Source organism: Bufo gargarizans, chromosome 2 (assembly GCF_014858855.1).
Source record: "Bufo gargarizans isolate SCDJY-AF-19 chromosome 2, ASM1485885v1, whole genome shotgun sequence".
In the NCBI taxonomy this organism is placed as follows: Eukaryota; Metazoa; Chordata; class Amphibia; order Anura; family Bufonidae; genus Bufo; species Bufo gargarizans.
In genome coordinates this window covers 522,267,680-522,281,769 of record NC_058081.1, presented here as the reverse complement: position 1 = coordinate 522,281,769, position 14,090 = coordinate 522,267,680, and positions in this window count along the sequence as shown.

The following is a 14,090-nucleotide window of genomic DNA, read 5'->3' as shown; positions in this document are numbered from 1 at the left end:
CTCGCCCCTCCAAAGTTCGGGGGAGGAGAGCACATTCCTCATTGGTTGTCTCACTATGTGTCACACCCATCATCTAAGCTGCTAATCAAAGGATAGATGTGTTTCACATTGTGCAGAAGCTCTAGATCCAATTAACTCCTAGGGAACTATAGTCCCGTCATATTGACTAGAAAAAGGGGAAAGAAACCGCACAGTGTGAATGGTATACTACACATAAAAACATATAATATCATAACTAATATGACCTTGATCCTGCCGTTGGATTCCTAACATAAGGGATTACATCCATTACCCCTAGGAGAATGACATGTATAATACATTGCCTCCTAAGTTGTAAATTTACTGATAGATGTACATTAGTTCCCTTTTTAAATTTAAACCAGCCGGGACTCTACTGTTTAATCTGAATATCCAAAACGCCTCCCGTAGGATGAGTTTTTTCCGGTGGTCACCCCCTCTCGTGGGTGTGAACACCCTCTCTGGATTGGAAAACTGCAGGAGTGGTCCGAATTTTCAAAAGATTGCAAGGGAGTCACATAGTTGCAAGTTTTGCATGGATTGCCCCCGCACCTTGTGAACCCCTTGTAACTGAGCCAGCTTTGTTTTTTGTTAACCCCTGATCTGTTAGAGGAGAATAGAGATGGAGACAGAGAGCAGGACAATGTAGTAGCCCTCCTAGGTACGATTCTACAGCCAGATTTTAGTGCATTGTATAGGATCTCATCATCATATAGGATAGGTAAACATCCCTTAATCACAGGTGATGAGGGAACTCTGTAAGTTGCTGCACATAAAAAAAACTATGGATGTCCGTTTACCATCCTCAAACGGACGGTCTGATGGAACGGTTTAACCAAACATTAAAAAATATGTTGAGAAAAGGTAGTGTCTAAAGATGGGAAGGACTGGGACCTCCTTCTGCCCTATCTCATGTTCGCAGTGCGAGAGGTACCTCAGGCCTCTACTGGGGTCTCACCCTTCAAACTGCTATATGGCAGACACCCTCGCGGTCAATTGGACGTGGCCAAAGAGGCGTGGGAAGAACAACCCACGCCATATAAAAGTGTCATTGAATACGTTACCCAGATGCAAGATCGGATAGAGACAGTGTTGCCTATTGTTAGGGAGCATATGGAAGCAGCTCAGCATGACCAGAGTTGGGTCTATAATAGGCAGGCTCGGGTCCGGATCTTTAACACAGGTGATCGGGTTTTGGTTCTGGTGACAACCATGGACAGTAAGTTCCTAGCTAGGTGGCAGGGCTCCTACGAGGTACTCGAGAAAATTGGAGATGTAAACTACAAGGTACACCAGCCAGGGCGGCGAAAGCTGGAGCAGGTTTACCATGTGAATTTACTCAAACTGTGGAAAGATAGGGAAACCTGTACAGAAGACTTTGGTCTAGGAGAAGAGGTACCGGCCCCTCTGCATGGAACTTGAAAAAAGGAATGGTCTCGGGTTCAAAATAGAGATCCTCTTAAAAACTTCTTCTTTATTGGTACATTCATATAAAGCAGACACAGCCACTTGGTACACAAGACAAGTTGACGTGTTTCGGGTACTTGACCCTTAGTCGTAACAATATCACATAGTGAGACACTGAAATTTAAATGCGTTCAGTGCTCGCCCCTCCAAAGTTCGGGGGAGGAGAGCACATTCCTCATTGGTTGTCTCACTATGTGTCACACCCATCATCTAAGCTGCTAATCAAAGGATAGATGTGTTTCACATTGTTTCACATTGTGCAGAAGCTCTAGATCCAATTAACTCCTAGGGAACTATAGTCCCGTCATATTGACTAGAAAAAGGGGAAAGAAACCGCACAGTGTGAATGGTATACTACACATAAAAACATATAATATCATAACTAATATGACCTTGATCCTGCCGTTGGATTCCTAACATAAGGGATTACATCCATTACCCCTAGGAGAATGACATGTATAATACATTGCCTCCTAAGTTGTAAATTTACTGATAGATGTACATTAGTTCCCTTTTTAAATTTAAACCAGCCGGGACTCTACTGTTTAATCTGAATATCCAAAACGCCTCCCGTAGGATGAGTTTTTTCCGGTGGTCACCCCCTCTCGTGGGTGTGAACACCCTCTCTGGATTGGAAAACTGCAGGAGTGGTCCGAATTTTCAAAAGATTGCAAGGGAGTCACATAGTTGCAAGTTTTGCATGGATTGCCCCCGCACCTTGTGAACCCCTTGTAACTGAGCCAGCTTTGTTTTTTGTTAACCCCTGATCTGTTAGAGGAGAATAGAGATGGAGACAGAGAGCAGGACAATGTAGTAGCCCTCCTAGGTACGATTCTACAGCCAGATTTTAGTGCATTGTATAGGATCTCATCATCATATAGGATAGGTAAACATCCCTTAATCACAGAGCGAATTTTATTAAATTCCTTACTGTATGTTATGGATAGAATCGGGATATTGTCCTGGTCCCTGTCTCCATGTACCTTCACACTCCTTCCTGAAGTTTTGGATTTTTCCTATCCTTTTCGGACCCAAAAAGCATGTCACATCTATTTTTTTGCATCGCAATGTTTCTACCCCTCAACAACATCCAGTCAGGGTAGTTTCTAGCTTTTAGCCTTTTATCCACTATACTGAATTCCTCTTCTAGGAGCATTGATGAACTGCAGTTTCTCACAGTCTGTATGTACCGGCCCCTCTGTCTGATGTCACAGTAAAAATTGCTAACAGCCTCTCCTCTAAACAGACTCAGGAGGCCAGGGAGTTCATTAGTCGGAACACGGATGTGTTCTCGGACCTCCCTGGACGGACTTCCATAATCCAGCATGACATTGTCACTGAGCCCAGGGCCGGCCTTTGGGGTGTGCGGGCTGTGCGGCCGCACAGGGCGCCATAGCAACAGGGGCGCCGGGCGGCCGACAGCCCGCAATGTAATATGGGCAGGCGAGGCGGCACTTATGTTTTCCCACGGGGCGGGCCCCCCCCCCCTCCTGCATTCAGCAGGGGGCGCCCGGCGCCCGTTGCGGTTTAAAAAAAAAAGTTGCTTATATAAGTTCGGGGCGGCTGGCGGCGCCCCTCATTCTGCGCCGCCTGAGTGGCTGAGGCTGAGCGCTTGCCGCTCTAAAGAATCCTGCCTGCGCCTGTTAATGTAGCGTGGCCGAGCTCTGTTAGGTCCGCGGTACAGGAGCTTTTGTTTCCTGTACCCGGCCGGACTGACAGGAAGTGCTCACTTAGTGTGCACTTCCTGTCAGTCCGGCCGGGTACAGGAAACAAATGCTCCTGTACCGCGGATCGAACAGAGCTCGGCCACGCTACACTAGAGGTGGAGGTGGGAGTAGAAAGAGAGTGACAAGGGGGGAGGAAATAATGAGAGTGATGGGGGGGAAATAATGAGAGTGATGGGGGGGGGGGAAATAATGAGAGTGATGGGGGGGGGGAAATAATGAGAGTGATGGGGGGGGGGAAATAATGAGAGTGATGGGGGGGGGGAATAATGAGAGTGATGGGGGGGGAATAATGAGCGTGACAAGGGAGGGCGGGTGGAATAATGAGAGTGACAAGGGAGAGGGGGGGGAATAATGAGAGTGACAAGGGAGAGGGGGGATAATGAGAGTGACAAGGGAAGGGGGGGGGGAAGAGTGACAAGAGAGGGAGGGGGGGGGGGAGAGTGACAATGGAGTCCCCAGAGCCAGACTGCAGCCAGAGTCCAGATCATCTTATTGTCCTGGTGGTAAGTAGACAATGCAATATGTTTATTATTTAATTGTTTAGTTATTAATACTACATTGGAAACAAATTTTCTCAGCTGGACACCGGCCGACACTGCGCATGCGCTGGGAGCCTCACCAGCGGTTAGGGTAGGGAAAAAGCACTGGCCCGTACGTAATTTTTCCCTTCCCTAACCGCTGGTGAGGCTCCCGGTGCATGCGCAGTGTCGGCCGGTGTTCAGCTGAGAACATCCATCCGATCACTGCGCCTGCGCATTGGCCCATAGTTTTTCCCTACCCTAACCGCCGGCGAGGCTCCTGGCGCATGCGCACTCTGCTGTGAAATTTCCCTAACCTGTCGTTGTGCGCCTGCGCGGCGCTGCACACCTCCTCACGTCATGTCCGGTGCGACCGGAAGTGACGAGGGTAGGGAAATCTCACGAACTAGGGAAGTATAACATTACACCGGCCTTTGGGGTGTGAGGGCTGGTAACTACTTGGTTGGATAGTCAGCCAGCCTATGCCATAATGCCAGCAACAAGCAGTGTTTTTTTTTTTTTTGGGGGGGGGGGCGCCACAAGGTTAGCTCGCACAGGGCGCCTGAACACCTAAGGCCGGCCCTGACTGAGCCTCAGGCAAAAGTACAATTAAAACCATATCCGCTACCCAAGGCTCAGCGACAAGCCATATCGGAGGAGGTGCAGCTAATGTTGCAGCTAGACGTCATTGAGGAGTCAAAAAATGAGTGAGCCAGTCCTGTAGTATTGATACCCAAGCCGGACAGGACGTTGCAGTTTTGTAACGACTTTCGAAAAATTAACGAGGTTTCCAAATTCAACGCGTATCTCATGCCCCAGGTGGATGAGCTCATCGAGAGGTATTTTTCTGTTTTGCACCTCATGAAAGGCTACTGGCAAGTGCCCTTAACGGAGGCTGTGAAAGAGAAAACTGCCTTCATCACTTTGATTCCAGAGGGGAAACAAACCAGGCTGGTGTAGTGAGCTGCATCTATATTTAGTTATATAAGGAGATATATAACGCGAGTTTGACCGCGACGCGTGGTTGATTTAAGTGTGGTTGCGTAAGTGTGTGACTTAAGATTAAGTGACTTTATATTCAGGGACTTCCGTGGGGGACTGTAATTAGCCAGTTTCTTAGTACTACATTATATTGTATTTTTTGCTTTGCTGGTGTAATCCCCATTTAGTATGTGTTGCACAATTGACAACGCAGTCCAGTGCACATCTTGCATGATGTATGCAGTCCTGGAACAGGAGTTCAAGGGTGCATATCTTTGTTCAAGATGTGAGCAAATTACCCGTTTGGAATCGCAAATCGAGTCTCTAAATGGGCAAAGTTGCAACACTGAGAGGCATTGACAATTTGCAAAAGAGTTTGCTTCTCACCGAGCAAGCACTCTTTGGGGTAGATGAGGGGGAGGGTGACAGAGAGGAGGCTGAGGAAAGTGAGGTAGCTAGCTGGGTAACAGTTAAGAAAGCGGGGTAGAGGGAAGAGTGTCAGGGAGGCTAGCCCTGATCTGACACACCCCAACAAGTTTGCACGTTTGGCAGATGAGGGGGATGTCAGTCCAGGGATGGCACTGCCGCAGCCAGACACTTCCTCTGCCAGTCAGGGGAATGTCAGCTCCGGTAAGCAGGGGACCAGGAGAGCAGGGCAGGCCAGACAGGTGCTGGTAGTGGGAGACTCAATTATTAGGGGAACAGATAGGGAAATCTGTCACAAAGACCGTGATCGCCGAACAGTGTGCTGTCTTCCTGGCGCTAGAGTTCGACACATCGCGGATCGGGTTGACAGATTACTGGGAGGGGCTGGAGAAGATCCAGCGGTCATGGTCCATATCGGAACCAATGACAAAGTTAGGGGTAGGTGGAGAGTCCTTAAAAATGATTTCAGGGATTTAGGTCAAAAGCTGAGGGCAAGGACCTCAAAGGTAGTATTTTCCGAAATACTACCTGTACCACGGGCCACACAAGAGAGGCAGCGGGAGATTAGGGAAATTAACAAGTGGCTCAAGAACTGGTGTAGGAAGGAGGGGTTTGGGTTCCTGGAGAACTGGGCCGACTTCTCTATCGGCTACAGGCTCTATCGTAGGGACGGGCTGCACCTCAATGGGGAAGGGGCAGCTGTGTTGGGGAAGAAGATGGCTAGAAGGTTGGAGGAGTGTTTAAACTAGGGACTGGGGGGAGGGTAATTATGTTATAGAATGGGAAGATAGTGCAGATAGAGACCGGGGGCAAGGTAGTGAGACTGGGGGAGGAATGGAAGGAGGGACTAGAACAGTTCAGAAGGAAAGGTGTAGAGTAAAAAATATACATAAACCTCTCAAATGTATGTATACTAATGCCAGAAGCCTGACTAATAAAACTGGTGAACTGGAATTAGTGATGTGTGAGGAGGACTATGACATAGTGGGAATAACTGAGACATGGCTGGATGATAGCTATGACTGGGCAGTTAATGTACAGGGTTACAGTCTGTTTAGAAAGGATCGTCAAAACCGGAGAGGGGGAGGGGTCTGCCTTTATGTAAAGTCCGGTCTAAAGACCACACTCCGTGAAGATATAAGTGAGGGACATGAACATGTGGAGTCACTGTGGGTAGAGATACATGGCGCTAAAAACAATAATAAATTACTAATAGGAGTTTACTATAAACCACCTAATATACCAGAGTCCACAGAAAATCTACTACTAAACGAGATAGACGAGGCGGCAAATCATAATGAGGTGGTTATTATGGGGGACTTCAACTACCCAGATATAGACTGGGAAACTGAAACTTGTATATCTCATAAAGGAAACAGGTTCTTGGCAATAACCAAAGACAATTACCTCTCCCAACTGGTTCAGGACCCGACTAGAGGGACGGCCATACTGGACTTAGTATTAACCAATAGGCCTGACAGAACAACAGACGTGCAGGTTGGGGGACACCTGGGAAATAGTGACCACAAAGTAATAACCTTCCAATTATCATTCAAAAGAGCGTTTCTACAGGGAGGAACAAAAATACCAAACTTCAAAAAAGCTAAATTTAGCCAACTAAGAGAGGCCATAGGCCTAACTAAATGGGATAAAGTCCTCACAAATAAAAATACAGCCACAAAATGGGATATCTTTAAAAGCATCCTAAAATCTCATTGTGAGAGGTACATACCGTATGGGAATAAAAGGTTAAGGAACAAAAAGAAACCAATGTGGATAAACAGAACTGTAAAGAAAGCAATAAATGACAAAAAGAAAGCATATAAAACACTAAAACAGGAAGGTAGCACGGAAGCACTGAAAAACTATAAGGAAAAAAATAGAACATGTAAAAAACAAATAAAAGCGGCCAAACTAGAGACTGAGAGATTAATTGCCAAAGAGAGTAAAACTAACCCTAAAATGTTCTTCAATTATATAAATGTTAAAAAGTATAAATCTGAAGGTGTCGGCCCGTTAAAGAGTAATGAGGGGGGAGTCGCAGAGAGCGACGAGGAGAAAGCAAAGCTGTTAAATATTTTTTTCTCCAATGTATTCACTGAGGAAAATAAACTGTCAGATGACATGCCGAATGTTGAAATAAATTCCCCATTAAAAGTGTCCTGTCTGACCCAGGAAGAAGTGCAACAGCGACTTAAAAAGATTAAAATAGACAAATCGCCAGGACCGGATGGCATACACCCCCGTATCCTAAGGGAATTAAGTAATGTCATAGCCAGACCCTTATTTCTGATATTTGCAGATTCTATATTGACAGGGAATGTCCCACAGGATTGGCGCATGGCAAATGTGGTGCCAATATTCAAAAAGGGTCCAAAAACAGAGCCTGGAAACTATAGGCCGGTAAGTTTAACATCTGTTGTGGGTAAACTGTTTGAAGGTTTTCTGAGAGATGCTATGTTAGAGCATCTTAACGGAAATAAGCAAATAACGCCATATCAGCATGGCTTCGTGAGGGATCGATCATGTCAAACAAATTTAATCAGTTTCTATGAGGAGGTAAGTTCTAGACTTGACAGCGGCGAATCAATGGATGTCGTGTATCTGGACTTCTCCAAAGCATTTGACACTGTACCACATAAAAGGTTAGTATATAAAATGAGAATGCTCGGACTGGGAGAAAACGTCTGTAAGTGGGTAAGTAACTGGCTCAATGATAGAAAACAGAGGGTGGTTATTAATGGTAAATACTCAGATTGGGTCACTGTCACTAGTGGGGTACCTCAGGGGTCAGTATTGGGCCCTATTCTCTTCAATATATTTATTAATGATCTTGTAGAAGGCTTGCATAGTAAAATATCAATTTTCGCAGATGACACTAAACTGTGTAAAGTAATTAACACTGAAGAGGACAGTATACTACTACAGAGGGATCTGGATAGATTGGAGGCTTGGGCAGATAAGTGGCAGATGAGGTTTAACACTGACAAATGTAAAGTTATGCACATGGGAAGGAATAATGCAAGTCACCCGTACTTATTAAATGGTAAAACACTCGGTAACACTGACATGGAAAAAGATCTAGGAATTTTAATAAACAGCAAACTAAGCTGCAAAAAACAGTGTCAGGCAGCTGCTGCCAAGGCCAATAAGATAATGGGTTGCATCAAAAGGGGCATAGATGCCCGTGATGAGAACATAGTCCTACCACTTTACAAATCATTAGTCAGACCACACATGGAGTACTGTGTACAGTTCTGGGCTCCAGTGAACAAAGCAGACATAGCAGAGCTGGAGAGGGTCCAGAGGAGGGCAACTAAAGTAATAACTGGAATGGGGCAACTACAGTACCCTGAAAGATTATCAAAATTAGGGTTATTCACTTTAGAAAAAAGACGACTGAGAGGAGAATCTAATTAATATGTATAAATATATCAGGGGTCAGTACAGAGATCTATCCCAGTCATCTATTTATTCCCAGGACGGTGACTGTGACGAGGGGACATCCTCTGCGTCTGGAGGAAAGAAGGTTTGTACACAAACATAGAAGAGGATTCTTTACGGTAAGAGCAGTGAGACTATGGAACTCTCTGCCTGAGGAGGTGGTGATGGTGAGTACAATAAAGGAATTCAAGAGGGGCCTGGATGTATTTCTGGAGCGTAATAATATTACAGGCTATAGCTACTAGAGAGGATATCGTTGATCCAGGGATTTATTCTGATTGCCTGATTGGAGTCGGGAAGGAATTTTTATTCCCCTAAAGTGAGGAACATTGGCTTCTACCTCACAGGGTTTTTTTGCCTTCCTCTGGATCAACTTGCAGGATGACAGGCCGAACTGGATGGACAAATGTCTTTTTTCGGCCTTATGTACTATGTTACTATGTTACTATCACGCCTGAGGGGCTGTACCAAAATAAGGTCTTACCCTTTAGTCTGCATGGCGCCCCACAACTTTTCAGTGACTAATGGACATTGCACTTTGTCTACATTGTCGGTACACTTCGGCTTAACTGGAGGATATTGTCATCCACAGTACCGACTGGGAAAGTCACCTACCCAAAGTGCAGGCTGTAGTGGACTCCCTTCAGAAAGCTGGCCTAACCGCCAACCAAAAAAAAAATGTGCGATAGGGTTAGAAGAGACTAAGTACCTGGGGTATTTCATTGGGCACGGAGTCATCAAACCCCAAGTGAACAAAATAGAGGCAATACGAAATTGGCCCCGACCTGTCACCACTAGGCAAATAAAGTCATTCCTGGGAATGGTGGGCTATTACATGAGGTTTGTTCCCTACTTTGCTACTCTAGCCATGCCCTTGACAGGGCTCTTGAAGGGATGAAAATCAGTGATGGTTCGCTGGGATGATCGGGGCGGAAGAGGCTTTTGCCGCTTTGAAGTCGGCCCTGTGTGGGTTAGCGGTTTTGGTGACGCCCGACTTTAAGAGGGAGTTCATGGTACAAATAGATGCCCCCGAAGTAGGCCTCGGTGCTGTACTGTCTCAGGAAGTCAACGGGAAGGAGCATCCAATTGTCTTCCTAAGCTGAAAGCTCAATCCAGACAAAACCAGGTACAGTATAGTGGAGAGAGAGTGCCTGGCTATCAAGTGGGCACTCGAGTCTCTCCGCTACTAGTTGTTGGGGAGAAAGTTCTGCCTGGTGACCAAACACTCCCCTCTTAAGTTGATGAACCAGGCCAAAGACAGTAATGCCGGGGTCACCAGATGGTTTTTGACTCTGCAGAACTTTAAGTTCTAGGTAGAACACAGAGCAGGCCATTTGCAAGGAAACGCGGATGCCCTGTCCTGGGTACATTGTCTGGCTTGTGTCCACCCCCTCAGGGTTGAACAAAGGGGGGGGGTATTTGACACAGTGAGGAGTTGTGTCTGGCAAAGCAGGTATTTTCCTCCCAGCATGTGCGGGTGGGCTGGTTTCCAGCCAGGTGAGGTCGAATACCGGACCAGAGTTTAAGTGCCGATCTGGGTTTTGGCAACTCCTGGCTGTCCTTAAATAGGCAGCTGGGCTCATCAGAGATGTCTCTGTTTTTGGGGATCTGAGGCTTTGTGCCCTGCTGGAGGGCTCAGAGATGGGGAAACTGGCCCCCTAAAACCTGCTGTGGACTACTGGAGGCAGAACTGCCAGCAAGGTGACTTGTGTTATATGAACTTTCCATTGTGTGTGAATTAACACCAAGACTGCAAAGTTACGTGCTGTTTTGTGCAATTGCCTCAAGTGTCAACAAACACTGACATTTTAAGTTAAGAACTTGTATTTTGCCTCTGTACTGTGCCCGCTTACCCTATCTACCAGAGCGAAACCCCACAATAGGAATTAATATAACTACCCTACAATAGGAATTCATATAACTAAAATGAAAGCTGTAATAATCTCTTTGCATTGAACTCCCCTGTGACGGCTGTGTGAAAATACAATGTTTTCAAGCGGAGAAGTGAAGAACAAGTTCTGTCTCTATTGCAGGTCATTTTATGCAGGAGGAGTTAAAAAGAGAGTGATACCAATTGTGTAGCTTTTTTCTTTAATTTCTTATGTACGCAAGGGTGTTTGTATTTGATTTGTTTTTTTTTATACTTAATTTTTTTCCCCCAAAAAACTGTTACGTACTATACTTTCTTTTTTTATGTCCCTCAGTTGACTTAAATATGCAAACCTCTGATTGCTAATATAATACACTGCAATACTTCTGTATCGTAGTGTATTATGTCAGTTACAGTGTCCATTGTCAGAACTCAGACTGCCATTGTAACACCTCAGCATCCTGTAGTCACATTGCAGGAGGACAGATGGGTAGAGAGAGTGAATCCCCTTCCTCTCTTCAACCGCTTAGATGCTGCAATCAGCATTGACTTCAGCGTCCAAAGGGTTAAACTGCTGGGGTCTGTATTATCTCTGATCCCGGCAGTGAGAGCAGATTGCCTACCGAATAATATAGGTCATATCAGCAAGTGATGGCACAGGCACATTTCCTGAGCATGTGCCATTACATCATTGTACTAGTACATCGCTGAGCGCTCACTACCTACTTTAGAGCAATGTACAATTACAGCACGGAGAGTGAAAAGGTTAAGCGGGTAGTACCACCCCCTTACTTGCTTCTTTCTTAGACTGACATAAGTGCATTGTTATTTAAGAGGACAACTAAAATGGCAGCTGGTATGTAGCCTGTTAAACTTCTGCTAGGGCATCATAGACCCTCTGTAAATTGACACAGCAGCCTCTCTCCATTTAAGAAGGAGGTATCAAATTCAATCTTTGCCCTCAGGTGATGGAAAAACTAGGTACACTTTTTTTTTCTCTCATAAAATACAAGTGATAATGGTTTCTTATTACAGGGGTTGTCTCACTATAGACATTGGTGGTATATTGCTAGGGATATGCAATCAATGTCTAGTTCTTGTGGTCTAACCTATGTGACCCGTGCAAATAACTAGATTGAAACTGCACTGGTGAGAGAAGGCATGTGATTGCCTTATTATAGTCAATGGCCAAACATGTTGCCCTTGCCCAGAAAAAAAAAACATTTAAAACTAACTGATAAAATACTAAATGGGAGTTGTACAGTTTATAAATAATCAAAACCTCTCTAAGTAATTTTTTCTATTACATTCTGATTCTTCTGTATGTTCCATGATTGCTGCATTCTCTAAAACTACTTTATCCTCTTGTTCAAAGTCAGGACCATTTCTCAGCGGTTTAATTCTGCTTGGAGTCTGTCCATGTGGTTTTTTCTGTCTGCCATACAAAGCTCCCCCCTTACAAACTTTTCAAATCTAAATGTCTTCCAATCTTCTTCACATGTATTTTTATACTTCTCAAACTCTTCAGCTCACATCTGTTCTGTGTTTTTCCAATTTACCCTTGGTTTGTCATTTTTTTTTTTTTGACACAGCCCACACTTCAAAATTAAAATGTTGATTGAAGGTAAATTGGGATTTACTATATTTCCAGTTGTCTACAAGGTCTCTCTTCTATCCTACCCAATCGTAGGCATCTTCTTGACTACCTCTGGAGACTTCTCATTTGGTTGTTTACTTAAGTCTCTCATACAGTTTGTGTTTGAACGGGTCCTCTTGCAAACTCCACCTCTCGTTTTCTCTCTCTTTTCTCTCTCCCTTTCACCACCACTTCCTTTGCCTCTGGATTGCTGCCATATATCTTAGTCTCTCAGTGGTGGATGCCAGTCACACACACTGAGTTGCTATATATAGACGCTCGAGGTTTATGAATTAATAACTGATTTCTTTACCCTCCAAAAGAAATTAGTCACTTTAGAATGTCTCCCAGATTCTGAGAAGCAGACACAGGGTTGGCACGATTCCGTCTAACAGCTCCATGAATATATTACAGTGCAGCTTGGGTTCCAACATTTCGTTCAAGGAACAGACTACAGAGTAGGGTCGTGGTATCTGCTGGGTTATCCACAAATTCTCCTTCAGGGAACAACCTGAAAATGAACTTAAAGCTTTTTGCTCAATATAGAGAAGTTCAAGAAGCCAAAAGAAAACAGAGTAGTTATAGGATTGGAGGTGGACATGTATGTGACCAATGTATGAAGTATGAATTTGGACAAAGCACAGTAATTGTGAGACTAATGGAAGAAGGGGTTGTCTGGATGATATTTTTTTTAACAGGCTTACAATGCTGTAAAAGATATTTTTTTAAGTCATACTGGTCGCCCACCGCTCTTGATCTGACACCTCCGAGAACCCCCAGCAATCTCTGCTTTCTGGCCCCTATCAACACATAGGAAATAAACATTCGCCAGCAGGAATTGGTGAGGTGAATGCTTTTTTTAATTTTTTTACAGCATCTGAGCCTTTACCACTTTAACCCATTCATGCCATATACATATTTAGCTTTTTTCCTCTCAGCCTCCTAAGAACCATAGTTTTTTTTGCTTTACTTTTTTGTTCACCTAGTTATACGAGGGCTTGGTTTTGTTTTTGTTTTTATATGTGGCACCAATTTTATTTTTCATGGCACCATTTTATTTACCATATAATATATTGAAATGCAGGAAAAAAAACGTAAAAAACTCGCAACTCCACCATTATTTTATGGGGTGTTTTTTTTAGGCTGGTTTCACACGGGCGTTGCGGATTGGGGCCGGATGCGTTCAGAGTGCGTTCAGTGAAACTCGCACTATTTTGCAAGCAAGTTCAGTCAGTTTTGTCTGCGATTGCATTTAGTTGTTCAGTTTTTTCCGCGCGGGTGCAATGCGTTTTGATGCGTTTTTCACGCGCGTTATAAAAAACTGAATGTTTACAAACAACATCTCTTAGCAACCATCAGTGAAAAACGCATCGCACCCGCACTTGCTTGCGGATGCAATGCGTTTTTCAATTAGCCCCATTCACTTCTATGGAGCCAGGGCTGCGTGAAAAACGCAGAATATAGAACATGCTGCGATTTTCACGCAACGCAGAACTGATGCATGAAAAACAACGCTCATGTACACAGACCCATTGAAATAAATGGGTCAGGATTCAGTGCGGGCGCTATGCGTTCACGTCACGCATTGCACCCGCGCGGAAAACTCGCTCGTGTGAAAGGGACCTTACAGTGTTTACTATGCAAGAAAAAATGACGTTACCTTTATTATGCTGGTCTGTATATTGCAACATTAGCAACACCAAACTACTTTTAAAGGAGTAAAAAAATAACTTTTTACCATATACAGCGGTTTGAGGTGTTAAATATTTTTATATGTTAATAATTCAGACTTTATTGGACACAGTGATACCAGCAATTCCAATTATATTTATGTTTTACTGTTTATTTTTAGATGTAAAATTTGAAAAAAAGAATGATTTGAAGTTTCAGTAATTTAGATTTTTTTCTCAAAAGTATAGCATTTTTTTTCTGGAAAATTTTGTTGTTTTATCACAGCCTGCAATACCGTACTATTGCTGTATATGGTGACCCTGGAGACTTCA